Genomic DNA, 22,962 nt, shown 5'->3' with positions numbered 1-22,962 from the left:
AAACACTAGTACAAGAGCGCGCGCGTCTGAGGGACGCAGAGCGTGCGCGGCCGCGGCAGCGCGCACACTCTGCGTACACCCACGATGGCGCGCGCGCACAGAGACAGAAACAGGACCAGACATGAGTAGTGTCAGAGCTCTGCCACCAAAACAAGAATTTACAAGACCAAAGTGGCAGAACCCTGACACTACACTGCTATTTCCACAGAGCTTCTCTGTTTCTGTATTTGGGCTTCCCATGGACACGACATAAAGAGAGAAGTGCTTACAATTTAATTTTTAATTGTTCCAGAGAATTATAGAAATATAGATACCTAGCTCTCGACAAAAGAGTTCCTAGTTAAGTGCTGGATTCGGCTAAAAACTGCTTAAAGGAGCAGCTCCAACCATAATAGACAAAGCTGTGAATTGTGAGCCACAACCTAAGTATTTTTATTTGCTAAAAATAGATCTATTACATGTAAAGTTTTAAGTGATAACGGTATGTTGTAGCAAGAACGTAAACAACAGGAAATGCTGTTTGGCACTGCTAACAATTTAGCTACAAATTCATATTTATCCACCTCTTTTGCAGCGTGTGCAGTGTTTCTCTATGCTGTCGATTTCAGTGTCTCTCTATGTGGCCGCAATCCCTGCCTTCTACATCCCAAATAACAAACATGCAAAAGATATGTGAACATTTCATATTACTTACACATGCTTATTACAAATATATATGAAAGACTCTTGTCAGATTTTATTTTAGAGAGCAGGAGTAAGGTTCAGCTGTGTACTCTTTATTTTCTGACGGATTCAGGCTCAAACTGATACGGAACAGCTGCACTGACTGACAGTATTTACACAACAAAGGCAAAGCGTGTTCCAGTAGAGGCGTAGTGCTTCCTGGTGACGTGAGCCAATCACAGCACATTTTGTTAGCTGACCAATCATGACAGTCGTTTTCATGTTAGCTGAGTAGCTGTTAATTATTAAAGCAAGATATATGAAAAAATAACATGATTTTTTACAAATGAAGCATGAGCACACATTGTTTTGCACCCAGTAAACACAACCAAACCTTAAAAATACACTCTGGACCACCCCTTTAACATGATTAATTAGGCGAGTCATTGGACAACAGTGGTTTATTCTGTAGCTATATATATATATATATATATATATATATATATATATATATATATATATATATATATATATATATATATATATATATATATATATACATATATATATATATATATATATATATATATATATATACATACATTATATTTTATGTTATTTATAACTAATTTTCCACAATCCTACAAACCACTGTGTGTGCTTTTACTTAATCAGAAAGACGTTTAATCATTCAAATTATAAAAACAAAATGTGTATGATCATGTATTCTCTCTCTCTACATATGTTAATGTATTTTTGATTAATGCAGCCTGGAATAACTATGTCAGCATTTACATAATGGATATGGGTCAAATTCAAGATGACCCATTTTGTTGGAGGCATCAAATTAAATTTAAAAAAGTGTCACATATATCTTGTCTTTGACCCATATACTGCATATGATGTAAATTTGGAAAAAAAAATTCATATATAAAAATTTATAGAGTTGAAAACTATTAGCCTGCCCTGTATATTTTTCCCCAATGTCTGTTTAACTAAAATATTTTTTAACACATTTTTAATCATAAAAGTTTTGATACCTCATTTCTAATAAGAGATTTCTTTTATCTTTCTCATGATGACAGTACATCATATTTTACTAGATTATTTTTCAAAATGCTAGTAGTCAGCTTAATGCGACATTTAAAGGCTTAACTCGGTTCATTAAATAAGTTAGGGTAATTAGGTCAAGTCAAATCATTGATGGTTTGCTCTGCAGACAATCGAAAAAATATATAGCTTAAAGGGGCTAATAGTTTTGCCCATAAATTGTTTTTTAAAAACGTAAGACTGCTTTGAAAGAAAGAAATATTTGAAAATTTAAATAAATTCACAGGAGGGCTAATAATTCTGACTTTGTACATATATTGGTGAAATACCTTTAAAAATCCACTGATAATCATTTTTTACCCCTATGATTATTATTTCTTTTACTCTCGATGCACCGTTAACTTGCATTTTATAAACCACCAGACATCTCGATTTCAGCTAAAAATCTGAAAAGAAAGTTATCTAAACTGTGGATGGCCTGAGGGTGAGTAAATAAACAGCAAAGGTTGTTTTTTGGATGAACTATCCCTTTAAGCATCATGTCTAAATAGCAGTGCAGTGAAGGCTAATACCTGAAGGGCTGCAGAGGAATCTGGCGACCTGTGGTTCAGACTGATGCGGGATTTCACCAGAGACTAATCAGTATCCTGAGAGATAATGCAGAGGTGATGCAGCCTCTCGAGCACATGCACCTGGAAATCCATCTGAGCGGCAGACTGGACAGATGGAGGACTTCACAGGTTCCAGCTGAGGCCATTCTAAACACCTGAATGAACTGATCCAGATCAGATTACTGCTGCACTCAGCACAGAGATTGCAATCCTTAAAAATAAACACACTGACTTATTGATCAGGAGTCATTTTCACAAAACATCTTAAAGGAATAGTTCATTTAAAAAACAAACAAAAATAAATCTTGTCATTTACCCTTTCTTCATTTGGTTCAAACTGTCTTTCTTTTTTTTCTGTTGAACAAAAAGACGATATTTTGAAGAGAGCCTAAACCATGTAACCATTGACTTCCATAGTATTTGTTAGGAGTAGAGTGAACAGGATACCTAAATTAATGGCTTTTGTGGCAATCTGCCTAGTAAAGAAACATTTGATCATTTTAATAATTCATCAACTTAATTGCAGATGAATTCCAATATACAGCAAAAAATATGTTTTCATATATATACTACCTGACAAAAGTCCTATGTCTATCGTAGTTGTAAGAGCAACAAATAATAACTTGACTTCTAGTTGATCATTTGGAAAAGTGGCAGAATATACAGTAGATTATTCTGATGAATCATCTGTTCAACTGGATCCCAATCATCACAAATACTGCAGAAGACCTAATGGAATATGCATGGCCGAAGATTATCACAGAAATCAGTTAAGTTTGGTGAAGGAAACATCATGGTTTGGGGTTGTATTCCATATGGGGGGGTGTAGAAAATCTGTAGAGTGGATGACAACATCAACAGCCTGATGTATCAAGACATTTGTGCTGCCTATTACATTACTAACCACAGGAGAGGGCAAATTTTTCAGCAGGATAGCGCTCCTTCTCATACTTTAGCCTTTACATCAAAGTTACAGACAGAAAAGAAGGTCAAGGTGCTCCAGGATAGGCCAGCCCAGTCACCAAACATGAACATTATTGAGCATGCCTGGGGTAAGATGGAGGAGGCATTGAAGATGAATCCAAATAATTTTGATGAACTCTGGGGGTCCTGCTAGAACATTTTCTTTGCCATTCCAGATGACTTTAAGTGATTTGAGTCATTGATATGCATATGTTAAGTGACAAGACATGTTAAGCAAAGTCAGATCTTTCAGTAATAAAATCATTAAAAATCAAGGCATATATATATTTTATTTTAGTAAAATAAACGTAATCTAGAGGCCTTTGCCTTTCATATAAGCCATTTCTGATACCAAATGATCAACTAGAAGTCAAGTTATTAGAAATGAGTTATTAAAACTGTTTACAAATGTGTTTAAAATGTTTTTACTTTAACTGTGTGTGTGTGTGTATATATATATATATATATATATATATATATATATATATATATATATATATATATATATAGAGAGAGAGAGAGAGAGAGAGAGAGAGATAGATAGATAGATAGATAGATAGATAGATAGATAGATAGATAGATAGATAGATAGATAGATAGATAGATAGATCAAACTGTATATTTACAGTTTAAGTCTGAATTATTAGCCCCACTGTTTATATTTCCCAATTTTCTAGTTAACGGAGAGATTTTTTTTCAACACATTTCTAAACATAATTGTTTTAATAACTCATTTCTAATACAGTAATTGGATTATTTTATCTTTGCCATGATGACAGTAAATATTATTTTTCTAGACATTTTTCAGGACACTTCTATACAGCTTAAAGTGACATTTAAAGACTTAGTTAGGTTAACTAGGAAGGTTAGAGTTATTAGGCTTAAGTTATTGTATAACGATGGTTTGTTCTATAGACTGTCAAAAAATAGCTTAAAGGGGCTAATAATTTTGTCCCTAAAATGTTTTTTTTTTATTTTATTTTTTTTATAACTGCCTTTATTCTAGATGTAAACATCATTTGGGAAATATTTAAAAAGAAATATATAACAACTACAAATTTAGATTTTTATTGAATTCCCAACCCTACAAATCAATAATCTGTTGAATTGTGCATGTTCAAATCTAGTCATAAGTGATTTATGAACTGTAGAGATCATCGTATCTATATTAAGCCGGATTGCATGTCTAACGCGTGATTAACGGCTCTTCTGTGATCCAGCTCAAGAAGCACAATCAATATCTGCAGAGGAGCTCCAATGGCAGATATGTTCATCTAACTGTGGCTTTATCAATTTACCTCATGATGCCTGAACATTCAGAAGCCTCAAGGGGGAACGGTAATATTAAAAAATGGCCTTGTTTAAATCACCATTCATCTCAGGCCGCCCTGCCGCAAGGGGACAGTGCTAAATAAACATGGTCCAAATTGTGTTCTTGATTGAGAGCACAACACAAATATAGTCTATATATATATACCTGTCAATTAATCACTGTGCTAAAGTAGGGATTGTGTGGAAAATGGTTTGGGAGTAGGCTAAACAACAATATTAAAAATAACATAACATACAATTCACATTTATTTAAGATTATTTATCATTTTAGTGGGGCTGGGTGAGCCCCCTTGATAAAACAACAGCCACTTTTACACTATCAGACGTAACGGATCTCTTTGATTAACCGTTGCACTCCAGAAAAGTCCATATGAATACTGTTTAATTTTATTTTGTCGGGCTGACTAGGCATGGACCAGTATAAGGTTAAAATAAGTTTTTTTTAAACATTTCGTTTAAAACTATATTTTTTGTCCCATTGAACACAATTTAATTTATGATACATTAAAATATTTTGGAAAAGTAAAAAGGTAAGGCTAAATAATTCAAAATAAACCATCGACTTCTGCTATATTCAAAAACACAACCTGTTTTTGTCTGTCATGACAACTTGACAATACCAAGACAACATAACATATACACTCACCCATTGGGTACACCTTACTAGTACCAGGTTGGCTCCTCTTTTGCCTTCAGAACTGCCTTAATCCTTCCTGGCATAGATTTAACAAGGTTCTGGAAATATTCCTCAGAGATTTTAGTCCATATCGACATGATAGCATCACACAGTTGCTGAAGATTTTTCAGCTGCACATCCATGATGCGAAACTCCCATTCCACCACATCCCAAAGATGCTCTATTGCAGTGGTTCTCAAACTGTGGTACGCGTACCACTAGTGGTACGCGGGCTTCCTCCTAGTGGTACGCGGAGGAATCGCTGAATAATGAAAGAAACAATTAACACTTTAATCCTTTAATGCGTAATATAACATTGATATGATCAGCATTGGCTGTTTTGTGAAGCGTACGATCACAGCGCTGTGCTTAGAGTGTTTATTTTAGTGCACTGTGTCATAAGCTGCTGAAAATCTGTTTCCAAAGTTTAAGAATTGATTCTGAAGCTTGATTTGACTGACATGAAAAGTGGCCAATCACAGTCGACCTTGTCTAGTTGCGTGAAACGTAAGGGCGGGACAAAGGCTTTCTGTGTTGCAGAGACAGAAAAAACAACTTAAAAACAAATGTTTTGTTGGAATAATGCTTCTCGGATGTTTTCACTGCAGAGATGTCTAGCAGAGTAATTAAACCGCGGACATATTTCCTGCCTATTTGATGATCTTCATACACGTTTCGCTCTCCAACAGCCAGTCTCTCGCCTCTGACCTGTCACTCCTCTAAATACATTCTGAATGGCGGCGCGGGAATGAAGGTATTGCGCAATAACTCATTTCTGCAAATGCGGCGAGTGCTTTATTTTAAAACGAGAGCGCATTCATGTACGCAAATCGCTAAAACAGATATGCGAGCTCTTAAATAGGCTTTTTTGAAATGAACTGCAAGTGCTCTCATGATCGCGTGTGTGCTCAGATAGAATACAATCGCGATCTTTCCACTATTAAAGTAGACATTATTTATCTTTGCTCCTTAACTAAATTTAGTCAAAAGTATTCAAAGTTATCAAATATTTAGAAATAGATTGATAAATGATCGATGACAATGCTAATGGTCTTCTTATTTGGCTGTGTTGTGAAGTGAAACTTACTTTTCGCAAAGGTGGAACATTTTTTATTTCTTTACGACAAAAGAATTATGCTGGAAATGTTTCTGGATGAGGTATTTGTGTGATTTATACATTTAGCTGTATTCTGATCTGTCCTAAAGCATTACAGGTCAAAGCAATCCATTGTTAGCCTACTTATTGTTTATTTATCACAATTTACAATAAGGCTCTTAAAGCACTGCTTTGATAAATGTAGTGTCGTCATATTTCAAATACCTCAAGTAAAATGAATTCATTTGTTTTATTTATTTTTTTACTGACAGTGTACTTGTATTTTTTACGTTTCTATTTTAGATTAAGATCAAGTGTAAAATAAAATTTACATGTGATGTACAGCTATTTAAGAAACAAATTTGCCATATTGTAAAGAAAATAGTGTAAAATATGTAAATAAAACGCTAAATTTAAATCTTTTTACCATATACTTCAATTTAACCTTACAAAGCTTAAAAATATATATTTTTAAAAATGGGCAAAAAGTGTCTCTATGGCCTTAAAGATTATTTGGTAGTTTTACCAGTGCTATTGAAAAAGATTAATTGTCATGAAAGGAAAAATTGACTATACTTCCTTTGTTAGTGCAAATTATACATGTAGCTTTGGGATGTAAGCAATCCAACCATTAAATTAGGTTTACACTTAAAAAAAGTGATTTCATAATGAAAATCAGATTTTTTTTTCAAACATAACCAACTAGTACTTTTTAAAAGAGTAATTTGTACTTTTACCTAATATTAGTATTATTTACTTAAATTTTTGTTATTTTAGCAGTGTAATAATATTTTTACTTGAGTACAAAAAAGATTTCACAAGCACTTCGTGTAGATTTATTTTATTATTAATATATGATTAATAAATATTATTATTAATGGTTTTTATTTGTATCTATTCCTATGCAATGTTTTATGGGTTGCTGAGAATACATTTCAGGTCTTCAATACATAGCATGTCAGTCTTGAAAAAAAAATAGGTGCTGGAATTGACTTTCATTAGGCTGTGCCTGTATGAACCCTGTCATGTACATTTAACATTTATTTCAAGATTTGTCTGAAAGTGTAGGAATATGACATATAGCCTATATTTATAAGGTCCAAGCAGCATTTCCAGCTTTTGATGAATAGGCTACTATGAATACTTTAGATTTAAGTACAGCAGTTTTCTTTTTACTTTAAGAACTTTTAAAAACACATTTTAACTAAAACTTTTTTTTTTTTTATCTGCAAGCACAGTTAATGTTCAGACTATTTCAAATGTTTAAAGTGACTGACAATAATACATATTCTTAATAATAGGAATTAATCTGCATCGTTTTAAAACTGTGCACACCTGTAGCTGCTTAATTAGGCTTACGACGCTATTTTTTAATACTGGTTAAAAAATAGCGTCGTAAGGTGGTACTTGGAGAGACGACTTATTTCTAAGGTGGTACTTGGTGAAAAAAGTTTGAGAACCACTGCTCTATTGTATTAAGGTCTGGTGACTGTGGAGGCCATTTGAGTACAGTGAACTTATTGTCATGTTAAAAAAAATAACAGTCTGAGATGCTTCAGGCTTTTTCATGGTGCATTATCCTGCTGGAAGAAAATGGGTACGCTGTGGTCATAAAGAGATGGACATGTTCAGCAATAATACTCGGGTAGGCTGTGGCGTTGACATGATGCTCAAATGGTACTAAGGGGCCAGTTTTGGTGAGCCTGTGTGAATTGTAGCCTCAGTTTCCTGTTCTTAGCTGACAGGAGCAGCACCTTGTGTGGACTTCTGCTGCTGTAGCCTATCTGCCTCATAGTTGGACTTGTGTGTTCAGAGATGCTCTCCTGCATACCTCGGTTGTAACAAGGTATTATCTGAGTTGCTGTTGCTTTTCTATCAGCTGGAACCAGTCTAGCCATTCTCCTCTGACTTCTGTTATCATTAAGGCATTTGCGCACAGAACTGCCACTCACTAGATACTTTCTCTTTTTCAAACCATACTCTGCAAACCCTAGAGATGGTTGTGCGTGAAAATCCCAGTAGATCAACTGTTTCTGAAATCATCAGACCAGCCTGTCTGGCACCAACAACCATGTCACATCCAAAGTCACTTAAATCTCCTTTCTTTCCCATTCTGATGCTCGATTTGAACTGCAGCAGATCATCTTGACCATGTCTACATGCCTAAATGCATTGAGTTGCTGCCATGTGATTGGCTGATTAGAAATGTTCGTTGAGCAGTTGGACAGGTGTACCTAATAAAGTGGCCAGTGAGTGTATATGTCAAACATTATTGTCATAAAGCACATTGATAAGAGCTGAATTTGTCATAAAATATTAATGATGCTCTTAAAAATATTTGACAAACTAATGTCAAATTTCAATGACAAACTGTTACACTACAAAAGTGATCAGAGAAATATTCATGACAATTATCATGGCCTCATGTCATAATATTTATGACATTATGTTGATTTGGTGATGTCAAGTTGTCATAATGTCATCTTTGCATTTAAAATGACATAACTTTGCAAGTGACACAAAAACAGTTGTTATAAGCATGCATCTCATTTACATTCATGATGTGTCATGTCATGATTATAAAGGTTTCATGAGTTTTATGAAGGCTCCAAATAAAGTGTCACTACTGTTTTTAAGTTAACTATTACTATTAAGTTAAAAATCTATTTGTTGTTTTTAGTGTGCCACACCACAATCCTTGCCCCACAGCAAAGTGAACCAAACACAACCTTCTTGTAGGTCCAATACTAGAACCATGTCATTGGTGTATTTGTACACCCCTAGTAGCCATTTGCTATATCAACGGTTTTATCTTTGCTTGTGATGTGTGATATTATGAATGACAATGTTTAATGTTAATTAAAAGCAGAATATTTAAATACACTTTTGATAGATCTCTATATTTATAGACCTGTTTTAGTCTCATTGGGTATTCGAAGTCAGGAAACCTGGTTAATAAATATTTATCATTTGAAATACTCCAGTTTGTGAACTGTTGATCATGTTCTGACGACTGAAGTGTTACTTTCACTCAGTAGCAAAACTTTAAAGTTGGAATAAGGGATTTCGCATGATCAAATATATAATCAGCTAGTTTCTCTGAGCTTGTGGTTTGGCTTCTCTGACCTGTTATAATACTCTTGCTGATTGGCAAAAAAAACTTTTAATCCCCGTGGAGAAAACTGACTAAACTTTGCATGCATGAAGTGTCTGTGGCTAATTGCATTATGAATCATTTTGGGATGGATGGAGCATATGGTTGCCTGGAAACCAGTGATTAAATTCACTGGTTTTCTCATGCTCGCAATCTTCATAGACCTGTAAGATTTGTAGTATTACTGTAGGTACATTTGATTTCTTCCTTTCACAAACAACTAAACTGCTGGAATTATAGACGTTTGTTTTTATATTGTGATGTTTTAAAATCATTTCATGAATTCATTTGTAGACTTTAAGCTGATTTTTTTTTTTAGAAATGAAATGCAAAATCTTATAGGCTTTTTATTTATATTTATTCTTCTTTCAAATGTTTATGTTTGTCCTCTTATGAAATGTTTTATCCAGCGTCAGGACGTAGACGCACTGGGATGCTGTTTTTGCACATGTCAGAGTTTACGAATAGATAACATCAAAAAAAAAAAAAAAAAAAAAAAAACAGTAAATTGGATGCATATTTTCTTTAAAGAACTGTTAAGGAATATTTGAACCTATCGGTTTCCGGTGTGCTGATGGCCTGTTTCTCTACGCTTTATTGGTGATAATGGTCAGGAATGTTGGACCATTATTGCTTTTTTAGCATATACAGTAATGTGTGAATTGTGGAGCGGGCTAAATGTAAAAAAAATGTGTCTTTTTTTTTTTAGAAAGTGTAAGTTTTTTTGCTTTTATTCTTGCTATAATAAAAAAATTTGTGGAGTAAAATATGTTCTCGTCATGGATATTTCATTAAATTATAATAGGTAGAGCTGTCAACTGTCAATATCAACTGTAGATTTGAACAAAAGGAAGTGATGCATCAAAGTTTGATTTAAAAAAATCTTGAATGGTTATCAAAATCCTTCATCATTAAAATGATTTATACAAATATTCAGTTTAAAATTCTTGATCGTTATTAATGATATGACGTTGTTCCGGAAACTTCCTATTTCTCTGTTTATCCGTCTGACTTTACCGTCAGTTTCTTTTGACCGCCCTCTGTCATTTTAAAGAATATTACAACGGAGAACGCAGCAAGTATAAAAGCCTTGTCCGTTTCGAGAGGTGGACGATGCAGTACAAATCCAGCTTGACGCTACAACCCTCAAATGATCAAACAACTGTAAATGAATCTAGAAAAATTTTAATCAAGAAAGTAAACGCTGTGTAAAAACTGAATACTCTTATTTTGAAATGTTGTTATATAGTTACTCTAATAAGTTTCTATATAGATACTAAATGCATTGTTTTGTTGAATTATTTGTTATTTACATATTATTTATTTACTGCTTATTAATGTTAATAGAAATGTACAAAAGTTTGTTTGTTTTTTTAGATAGTATGTACATATACAGTGTTTAGCATACTTGAGTACACCCCCCACAAATCTCTCATTTAAATGAATATTTTCTATAAGATGCTTTAATATTATATTTGTGCATATACATTAGTCAGTACTGAAGCCACATCTGGAGCTAATCTAACAAAATTAGTTAAAAAATGGTTCAAAAATGAGTAGCCTAAATGTAAATGTTAGGGAAAAAATTAAATAAAAATTTCAAAAATAGCATAAATTAAAAAACTAAATGTATACAATTTTGTTGAAATGATGAAGTTTGTTTTTATTTATTTATTTTGCAATATTTTGCTTAAACAAATAAATCTGTTTTGTTTAAATGCACCAATATATATTACCCATATTCACTCAGAAATGGATAAAAATATTAATTTCAGAATGGTGTGTATTCATATATACTGAGCACTGTGTATGGAGTTAAAGTCAGAATTATTAGCCCTCCTGAATTATTACCCCCTATATGTTTTTTTGTCCTGTTTATTTTCTGTTTAACACATCTCTAAATTATAGTTTTATTTAATCATTTCTAATAACTGATTTCTTTTATTTTTGCTGTTTTTTCAGGACATAATATTTGACTAGGTATTTTTCAAGATACTAGTATTCAGCATAAAGTGACATTTAAAGGCTTTATTAGGTAAGTTAGAGTAGTTAGGCAAATCATTGTTTAATGACAGTTTGTTCTGTAGACCTTCAAACATATTGCTTAAGGGAGCTAATAATATTGGCTTTAAAAAAAATTAAAACTGATTTTATTCTAGCCGAAATAAAACAAATAAGACTTTCTCCAGAAGAAGAAAAAATATTTTAGGAAATACTTTGAAAAATTCCTTGCTCGATTAAAAGTAATTTGGGAAATATTTGAAAATAAAAGAAAAAAAAATACAGGAAGGCTAATAATTCTGACTTTTTTTAAATTGTACTCATTGGTCCCACTTTATATTAAGTGGCCTTAACTAATATGCACTTACATAGGATTTAATAGTTTGTTACAATGTACTTATTGTGTAAATACATGTATTTACTGTATACTTATGCTTGATTAAATACATGTATGTAATTACATCTGTAATTAACTTTTGTAATTACATTTGTATATACACTGTTGACCATCCCTTACAACTTAACCCACCCTTAAACCTACCCATGCCACCAAACCTGTCCATAACCCAACCTCTATCCCAATTCAAAAGCACCACGTGTTCTCAAATACATTATAAACACAGTAAGTACATTGTATTTATTTTTTTGATGTAAGTACAAAGTAGTTAAGGACACTTAATATAAAGTGGGACCTACTCATTTAATAAATACTCAAAATGTGAATATATTTCTAGAGTTCTTGTGATTTGGAAATTAAATGAAGTGCAAAACATCATTACATGACTTTGACATGTAGAAAATAAATTAGCTTGCTTTTATTGCCAAGACACCCTTCAGTTTCCAAAAGCGATGAATGTGAATTCAGACTCTGATGGATGCAATAAACACTGTATGTGTCAGAGCAGTGCTTGTGGTTTATCATTCCCATTCTCACGAGTCCCAGAAAAATGGCTTCATTTAGCAGGAATATGAAGTCCCTCCTGCTGAGCTGAATTATACCAGCTGAAAACCCAGCACACAAACAACACAACTGTTCTACTAATAACTGCTCCTACAGAGAGAAAACAAAGCAAAATCTTGACCACCGAATTGATTTTTCAATTACAAACGCAGTAATCAAGTCCATTGCAGCCATTTCTTCAAGCTAACTTCCTTTACCTGCTGGACTCTACCAGCCGATGCTGCAGTTTCATTCTGAACACAAGCTTTACCTTTATTATAACAGACAAACACCACAACATGACATAAATATTAATATAGTATATAATATTATAATATAGTATATAATATTATAGTATATTAAACTATTATTTTAGTTGTACTAAAAAGTTGTAATAAATATTGTTATTATAGTTTTAACTGGTTTTGATTTAGAATATGCATCAAATTGGGACCAAACCTTTAATATCATTGTATGCAAAACAAGTGTAAATAAAGTTGGTAGCTAGATGTGATAAAATCCTTGAAAAAAAAGTCGTACATGTAAAGTTGTATTCATACATAAAATACTAATGCTATCAATATGTCTCAGCGTCTCTGAAATGTATTATAGACGATGTTAATGAGAATTACAGCGTATGCACAATTAATGAGATCACATCGAATATACACAATGATACTGACCACTATTTGTCTTGTTATGCTTACTTTTCTGAGGGTGGTCCAGTCAGCTTACTGGAATATTGTTCCAAAGTGACAAACACATTGTATAAGCAATTCATATGTTTGTTGAATGCTGTGACCCAAAAACATTTACTGTTTCTTTTTTGTGAGACGTTGTTGTCAGAATGGCAGATGCATTTTTAAGTATTCATACAGAACTCTTTATCATGGCTATTCATCAACAGATTGTCTTTGATTTGCATGTTTGTAATAACATCTAATGTAACTTTTAGCCCCCCCTTTGAATTTTTTTTTCCTTTTTTAAATATTTCCCATATTATGTTTACCAGAGCAAGGAAATTTTCACAGTATGTCTGATAACATTTTTTCTTCTGGAGAAAGTCTTATTTGTTTTATTTCGGCTAGAATAAAAGCAGTTTTTATTTTTTTAAACACCATTTTAAGGTCAATATTATTAGCCCCTTTAAGCTATATAGTTTTTGATCGTCTACAGAAAAAACTATCATTATACAATAACTTGCCTAATAACCTTAACCTGCCTAGTTAACCTAATTAACCCTTAAATGTCACCTTAAGCTGTATAGAACTGTCATATCTAGTCAAATATTATGTACTATCATCATGAAAAAGATCAAATAAATCAGTTATTAGAAATGAGTTATTAGAAATATTATGTTTAGAAATGTGTTTAAAAAAACTGAAATTGGGGAAAAAATAAACAGGGGGGATAATAATTCAGGGGACTAATAATTCTGACTTCAACTGCATATTGCATTAAATAGTATTTATCACCCAGTGATAATTTGTGGTTTTTGTAAAAAGTTTGGTTGTAGTTTGTAAACATTATGAATGAGTGCTTGATGTGCTTTTTTAAATGGCTAATGTCTTCTGTGTTGTACATGAAGGTTCAATGCTGTAATTTATCACAAAAGAAGATGATGTGGTATCATCCAGCACTGCTCCAGAGGCACCAGCATCTGCACAGGTACAAACAAAGTGCTGCACTGAGAACTGTCCGTCAACCAGCTATGCAGGTACAGAGAGGATTTTATGCCTTACCTTTTGTAAATGTTTGAACTTCTACAGAACACGTTCATGTTTTTTATGTAAACTAATTAAGTATTAAACTAAGTATAATTTTATTAAATTAGGTATAATTTTAAGTGTTTATATGCATATTTATATACAGTTGAAGTCAGAATTTTTAATGATAATATTTTTTCTTCTGGAGAAAGTCTTATTTGTTTTACTTTGGCTAGAATAAAAGCAGTGTTTATTTATTTATTTATTTTTTAAACTATTATAAGGTCAAAATTATCACAATAATTTTCCTAATTACCCTAACCTGCATAGTTAACCTAATTAACCTAGTTAAGCCTTTAAATGTCACTTTAAGCTGAACACTAGTGTCTTAAAAAGTATCTAGTCAAATATTATGTAATGTCATCATGGCAAAGATAAAATAAATCAGTTATTAGAGATGAGTTATTAAAAATGTTATGTTTAAAAATGTGTTGAAAAATATTTTCTCTCCGTTAAACAGAAATTAGGGAAAAAAATAAACAGTGGGGCTAATAATTCAGGGAGACTAATAATTTTGAATTAAACTGTATATAAATAAATAAATAAAAGTTTAAACATATGTTTGTGTGTTTGTGTTCCTCCGTGGGCGCACCACAGTAAAATCTCGCTTAGAGCAGCTTTTTGACCAACAGCGGCCCTGTTTATATATTCATTATTCCCAAAGTAACAGTAACAGTGGACCTCATCATTCATAATCAACTTCAAGCCATTAAAATACTGCAAGTGAATAGGGTAAAAAAAACAAATGTTCCCAGTTGATTGACTACATTAAGATTTACAAACATTTGTATTACAAGTTTTCTAAAATGTTGTTTAAGATAGATGCAGTAATATATTTATATAATTTACATGTATGTGTTGCACACATTTCTACCAATGTGGAAAATCTATATTTAATATTTTTCTATATTTATTTATTAAGGAAATCTTGGAAACTTACACCTAATCTGATATTAAGAATGTAAAATATAATCTATTGTATTAGATTAATTTATATTTTAATTAAATTAAATCATTTTTTATTAAATTTATATATATATATATATATATATATATATATATATATATATATATATATATATATATATATATATATATATATATAGTTTAAGTCAGAATTATTAGCTCCCTTTTTTTTTTTTTTTTTTTTAATATATTTCCCAAATTATTTTTAACAGAGCAAGAAAATTTTCACAGTATGTCAGATAATATTTTTTCTTCTGGAGAAAGTCTTATTTGTTTTATTTTGGCAATAATAAAAGCAGTTTTACATTTTTTAAAAAACATTTTTGGGACAAAATTATTAGCCCCTTTAAGCAAATTTTTTCCGACAGTCTACTGAACAAACCACTGGTATACAATAACTTGCCTAATTACCCTAACCTGCCTAGTTAACCTAATTAACCTAGTTAAGCCTTTAAATGTCTCTTTAAGCTGTATAGAAGTGTCTTGAAAAATATAAAGTAAAATATTATTTACTGTCATCATGGCAAAGATAAAATAAATTAGTTATTAGAAATAAGTTTTTAAAACTATTATGCTTAGAAATGTGCTGAAACAATCCTCCCTCCATTAAACAGAAATTGGGGGGAAAATAAACAGGGGCGCTAATAATTCTGACTTCAACTGTATGTATTTATTTCATTGTTTATTTATTTAATTACTTGGCCTCTATTAACTACTATATATGAACTATATTTGTGCTGTGACTCTTGATGTGTGCATAATGGGATGAGCAGAGGGGACATATAAGGGGTGGTAATTGTTAAGTATTTTTTGACTGTTATAAAATGTTCCATATTCGTTTTGGAAAATAAAATAAAAACTGAATTACAAATAAACAAACAAGTAAATGCCTCCAAAAAAAGAAATCATAGCAATGGCATGACTGTACTACATCCTAATGAGCTTTTTTTTTTTTTTTTTTTAGAAATGAATATGCTATAAGCAGTTTCCAGATTCACACATCCACACACAAGTTGTGATCACAGCTTTAGCAGAGCAATCAAGTTAAAGTTTGCTCAGTCAAACTCAGTTTGCTCTGATCAGCTATAGTTGTGTTGTCCATGGCAACTGAGGACATTATCATCAGCGCACATCTAGAGAATCAGTCATCCAGACAGTTTACCTACCGAAACCCATAGAGTCTCTGGAATGAAGGTTTATTGTATTTTTTGTTGTTTTTTTTCTACAAGAGATCATGAGATTTCATGATGATCACAGATGTGCTTTGCTCAGAACCCTTTCACAGACAGATCTACACTACCACGAACATACATTCCAGAGACCATTGGTCCTTCTAATAGTAATGAAATCCTGGTAGTTCCAGTGTTAAATTAGGTTGTAGCTATAATTGCAAACTATATAGTAAAATATGATCTGACATTAGCTTGATTCAGCCATGCTATACAAAACATGTCATGTACAAAATAAAAATAAAAAACAGTATACATACTAAATGAAAATGAAGATTCACTCTCTGCCAGCAGGTGGCACTTACAGAACATCAGGAAGCTCAAGGGTTATACTGTTGTGTACTGTGTTGTAAAAATAAACTTTAACCATTTACTACACACAACCTCGTCTTTAGAAAAAAAACTTGACTTGACAGTTCAAAGCAAAACATCTTCACATCAGTGTTGTCACGTTACTGGAATACAATACAAATCGGATTGAAATTTTAAAAACGTCCATTTCATGCTAACATTTGAGCACCGTTTAGCACGTTCTTAAACAGCGCTGATTTGCCATGGTGTTTACATGCTCAACAGAAATCACTGTGATTGGCTGTGAAGGTCATCAGTTCACCGAATTCACTGCTGTTTACTGAGTGTAGCCACAGACACAGGGATACCGGAGCATTTTAAAGCAGTGAAGATCAGTCGATTCATCAGTGGATCGCTCGTATGTTAGCTTTCAACAAACCAGGGGCCTCATGTATCAACGCTGCATATGCACAAAAACTTTGCGTACGCCAGGTTTCACGCTCACGTTTGGATTTCCTAACGATAAAATTAATGTGAGAGTGCGTTTGTCCGCGCCAACTTCATGTCTGGCGGACGTGTATTTCTTGTGTGTGTTTGCTTTATTCTTTTTGGCGACTCCTAGAGGCAATTATGTTCAATTGCACTCTATAAAGTATCGCACTAACACATGTGAAAAGCATTGCTATTCATTTATACTTGATAAAATGGGTTAATTGATGCAATTTTTTTTTTCTACCAATTATGTGATTTAGCACATATAAGCATTTGCAAATGTATACAACCCTAAGTCTATGGCAATGGCAGTGCTGGCCTTATTAGAGAACATTGTCAATGGTTGAATCCGAAGGGAACATGTTTTTAGGGATTACAGTGGTTTTCTGGCCCATGATGATGACTGGCTTATTAGCCGTTACAGACTTCCAAGAGCTATTCTCTTGGAGCTCTGTGCTGAGTTGGGTCCAAATTTGGTGAGAGAGACAGCGAGGAGGCTTCAAGGTTGCAGGGTGCACTATGGGTGGCTTCTTGGTGAGTTTAGTATTTAAAGATATTATTCCAGCTAAGTTTTTTTTTGTTTGTTTTTTTCAGTTTATTGAGCTTAATTATTTAACTGCATATCAGTAGACTGCGTTTATCCATTAAAAACGTGGCTGTTAATCCCCCTCATCAACCCTCAAACTGAACAAGAGAGCAGATACAATGATGCCCATTCTTGCACTCGGTCAGTTGTAGAGCGGGCGATTGGGCAGCTGGAATGCAGGTGGCGCTGCCTTGATAAGAGCGGAGGGGTTCTGCTATACCGCCCTAACATAGTGTTCCCCTAATACATCTGTGTCTCCCACAGACACGGATACTACCCTAGACAGTAAAGTGGTGCCCACAATTAAGGCAACTCTCTCCACAAAGGGTGTTAGTTCAGCATCCCCTGTTCTCCTACATGTTCGGTCCACACTTTGACGGTGTGCGGCTGTTTTCTTCCTAATCTGCACCTTTACATCGGACCATTTCTTTTATAATTCACAGTGCGATGTTCAGACCCCACTGCGTTAATCGCGTCACCTTAATTCTCCCACTACATTTCTTTTCTTTTGTTATTTATTCCGGAGGACAAACTTGCAAATAACAGTGGTTTTCTCCAGTCTAACTCTGATAGGAGCACCTCCAATTCATATTCTGTGAAGTTTCTCTTTTTGCTTTGCTTTTACCATGGCTTTTTCAATTGTTCAGTGAGGAGTTTTGCGCTCGTGCATGTTGCGCTTAATTTTATGTTAATTCGGATGTACAAAGAGAATATGCCTGGGATTCCGCATACGCAGTGTTTCATACATCTGATTTTTTTTCTGCGTACGCACATGTACAGCTTTGTATGTACTCAATGTTTTAGTATTAATTCAACGCAAGTCTTTGTACATGAGGCCCCAGTTGATTTTTGCAGCTTTAAAATGCTCCAGTTTTTAAAATATCAGTGCCAAGTGGTATTGAATTCCAGTAAGTCTTAACACCTTAATTTTAACCTCAGCTAAATGTTTTCATTAACTTAGAGCTGTTACACACTGCGTAAAAGCTACCTTAAAAATCAAAAACTTTAGTACATTGACTCAAGTATTGAGTTTAAAGGAGAATTTTATACTTTTACTTGCATTAATATTCCAGTAGGGTCTCTGTACTTGTACTCCAGTGCCTGATCTGTGTACTTCTTCCACTATTGTATTTTAGTTAGTTCCTCTCGATCTCTCTTCTGGCATGTTTACATAGCACAGCCTAGCGGGAGAAGCATTCGGTCTGCCTCCCCCTTGTTTTACAAGGCGCAAACTGATACAACACAGGCCTCACAACATGAGCTACAAGCCGTGCGCAGTGAAGTGGTTGGCAGGATGTTGGGGAGGTGTTCTCTGCAAACTGTAAAGCGAGAGAAAGCAGATCGTGGACAACATCTCCTGTCACCACATCGCTTCCTGATCAAAGACAGCTGACTTCATTACTGAATGAACGCACCAGTTTAATGTCACAAGCACCCATCCATCCAGCAATAGCATATGTTGATGTGCACACATGCGTATGATATTAGGTATGAATTGAGCTGGCAGTTAAACTACTGTGACAACCACTGAAGTAAAAATTGCTTTTATTATATTCTGGAAAATGCCAACAGTAACACTTTCTATGAAGCCTGTATTCATGGTGTGTTATTAGAACATTCTTAATGCATAACAATACACCTACTATTTTTTATGACATTTGTTGCACTGTCTGATAAATAATCTAGTTAAAACAAGTAAAGGAAATGAAAAATCTGTCATGATTTACTCATCCTGCACTTGTTCCAAACCTGTCTGAGTTTATTTTTTCTGTTGAAGACAAAAGAAGATATTGGTTGTTTTCACATGCGTCATTGATGACACACGTGAGGGCAGGAAGTGATTTTTCCACATAGGAATCACTATCAGAACATCAAAATGTTTCTGTTTTTTGTTGTTTATAATTGTTAAGAATGTTCAGAAATCAGTCAAAATGATAAATGCTGAACAGCTTTATAGAACTCCAAAGTTTTTGCTTAAAAAGGGAGAAAGTTCAAGAAAAGGCGGCATGTAATCAACATTTTTTTAATACATCAATGTGTACAAACTTATTTTTAAACGCAATAAATCATTTGATAGCACTAATAAAGTGCAGGCCTAGCTTTGTGTATTATATGTTAATGTGTTATATAAAGTCAGGTACAAACACCAACACACTTATACAAACTCCAGAAAATATAACGTACCCTGCCATGTAATTGTTGCAATGAAATATCCGTCTTGTTTTGAAATAATCCATGTCTTTACTGGTGTTTCGTCAGAATAAACAACTGTAAGGTGAACATTGAGATGTAAACGTTTGTTGGTGGTTAAGTTCATTGACCGAATAAAAGAAAAAATGCTACTGCGAGCAAAACTACACAGTTATTATTGTGGAGCACTGTCTACCATCCACTAAAGAAATATACAGTTGAAGTCAGATTTATTAGCCCCCTTCAAATTTATTATTATTATTTTTTTTTCCAAATTATGTGTAACAGAGCAAGGAAATTTTCACTGTGTGTCTGATAATATTTTTTCTCAAAAAGTCTTTTGTTTTATTTCGGCTAGAAATAAAAGCCGCTATTAATTTTTTAAACACCATTTTAGGGACAAAATTATTAGCCCCTTCAAGCTATATTTTTTTCTCGATAATCTACTGAACAAACCATGGTTATACAATAACTTGCCTAATTACCCTAACCTGCCTAGTTAACCTAATTAACCTAGTTAAGCCTTTAAATGTCACTTTAAGCTATAGAAGTTTCTTAAAAAAAATCTAGTAAAATATTATTTACTGTCATCATGGCAAAGTTAAAATAAATCAGTTATTAGAAATGAGTTACTAAAATTATTATGTTTAGAAATGTGCTGAACAAATCTTCTCTCCGTTAAACAGAAATTGGGGAAAAAATAAACAAGCGGTCTAATAATTCAGAAGGACTAATAATCCTGACTTCAACTGAATATAAATAATGATGATAATAATAATGTAGACTATGCGTCCACGCTTTTGTATGTTTTCATCTGTTTTTTCGTGTATATGTCTGGAAGATATAACGCTATCCGCATAGGAAAAAAAAAAACTATAGTAATTTATTATGTTTTTGAACCACGCGTAGTGTACAATGTCAGCTTTTTGTTAATAAATGCTCTAGAATGTTGGTAAACTGATAAACTGTAATAATTACTGTAACGTTTGTATAAACAGTGGTGCATTGTGATGGTGTATGTAATATGTGGCCAATTAGATAATTTATTTACTACAGTGTTTTGCCATAACCATATAATTAGTATGAGTTTAATTCAAGTATGCTTCAAAACACTATAGCGCTTACTAAAAAAGATTCACGTAATAGTGTATGGCTCGAAGGCAGGCAAATATATTTTTGTTCAGTGGAAAACTCTGTTCATAATATAAGGATCATGGCCAACATATGGGGTTATTTTCTATTTATATCTCCTTTGAAATTTGGTATAAATCACAAAAATACTGACTTTCCTTTACAGTATCCTATTCAATTTTTCTTTTCTTTTTTTTTTTTTTACTTCCTGCCCTCTATGTGTGTTTTGCACATCACCAGAATCACTTGATTAAAAACAACGTATACTGAAGAATCCTGTTCAAAATGGTATTCATTGCAGTTTGTGTTCCTACTATTGAAGTCAATGGCTACAGTTTTTCAGCTTTCCTCCTAATAAAAGAAAAAGAAACTTAAAATAAAGGTTTGTAACCATTTGAAGGTGAGTAAACAGTGGTTCAATTTTAATTCTATTTTTTTCAAGTGAACTATTAGTTTAATGCATTATAATGGATTAATAATCCCTATTAAACACCTTTATAATATGCTGTATCATCTGAAAAATAATCATATTATTATTACTGCATTATTGCATGTAAAATATGTATGGGATATATTTATGATAATGTTATAAAACTTTCATATACAATTGGCAATAATGGCTAAATTGGCTAAACTGATAGGGAATGTAAATAATAAAGTAATTATGTTATTGTGGCTGAGACTACAGTTACTCAAAAACTACTTTGACATTCAGGAAACAACCTCGATTAGGAAAAGATGATCTATGGAGCCTACTGAGCTTTAACAGAATGCAACAGTGGCCACATATTTCATTTTATTATATTATATGTCATATTTCATATTTCCTTGGTTCTGGGAATGTTTTTTTTTTCATCTATTTTCTTTATCATGATTTAAATAAATCATCAATAGAGTTAGGACATTAATCAAACAAATCAGCTCTGAAAGGAAGGGGGAGGGGGATCATATTTAAGTCAGACAAAGAACAAGGTTATAATTAAAGAAAGGGTTCATAAGAAACTAAGATGTGAATTACTTTTTTTTTAACTTATTTTTTGCTGAAACTGAAGTCCTTGGTGATTCATAAAATTCAATTCAACAGCTACCAGCCATTTCAAGAGTCCAAAAAATAAAAAAATAAAAAAATAAAAATCACACAAAAAGTTATTACCTGTGACAAAACATAAGGGAAATGATTTGTCTGTGCACAGAACTGAGGATTATTTAGAGCACCATTACCTTTAATCCATATTTTTTAGCAAAAGGGCCCAATTGACACATGCGCAAATTATTATTTTGAACTTTTCTAAACCATCTGAAAAAGTTTGCTGAAGCCAGCACATATCTACACTGTAAATTGTTTAATTTTAATTGATATTAGTAAATATATATTAATCGACCAATTAGTTGACTTTCCTTTAAAAATGAGTAAAGCCATTGCTGTAAGATTAAGTAATTTAACTATGTGCAAGATAAACTTAGTTGAATCAGCTTAACGTTTCCAAGTTGCAATGGGTTTACTCGCTGTATGTCAACTCTTTGCTTTTAAGGCAACCATGTTTGGCTTAAAAAAAGTAACTAATTGCTTTAGTTTGCAAGTTGCTCAAACAAAACTCAATTAATTTTATTTGACATAGATACTGTATGTAAAGCATTCGCAGCCCACATCATTACTGGCTGCTTTCATAAAATAACTCCATATACAGGTTATATCAATGTGTGAGTATGTACAAAAACGGCAAGTTATTGAAAGTGTTGATATTCACAAGAGCATGGAATCAAACATCTGTTTCTGGAATTAGTCCATTATTTGCAACCACTAAAAAATATTTACAGGTAGAAA

General features: G+C 32.9%; 1 protein-coding gene and 1 long non-coding RNA gene across 7 annotated transcripts in view; one reads left to right on the top strand and one right to left on the bottom strand.

Moving 5' to 3' along the window:
* The window catches only part of LOC147834386 (uncharacterized), a 310,219-nt gene that overhangs the window by 169,888 nt on the left and 117,369 nt on the right, over positions 1-22,962 (top strand). Inside the window, exons 5-6 of one of the 3 annotated variants that reach the window (XR_015503844.2) lie at positions 14,075-14,203; positions 16,183-19,531. This is a non-coding gene — a long non-coding RNA (uncharacterized LOC147834386). Of the gene's footprint in view, positions 1-14,074; positions 14,204-16,182; positions 19,532-22,962 lie in introns of those variants that run through there. The other 2 variants (XR_015503846.2, XR_015503845.2) reach the window with 2 other exon arrangements.
* Positions 1-22,962, bottom strand: part of prkg1b (protein kinase cGMP-dependent 1b) — a 263,744-nt gene that overhangs the window by 132,248 nt on the left and 108,534 nt on the right.

Source organism: Danio rerio, chromosome 12 (genome assembly GCF_052040795.2).
Source record: "Danio rerio strain M-AB ecotype USA chromosome 12, GRCz13ab, whole genome shotgun sequence".
In the NCBI taxonomy this organism is placed as follows: domain Eukaryota; kingdom Metazoa; phylum Chordata; class Actinopteri; order Cypriniformes; family Danionidae; genus Danio; species Danio rerio.
This window is presented reverse-complemented; position numbering and strand designations above follow the sequence as displayed.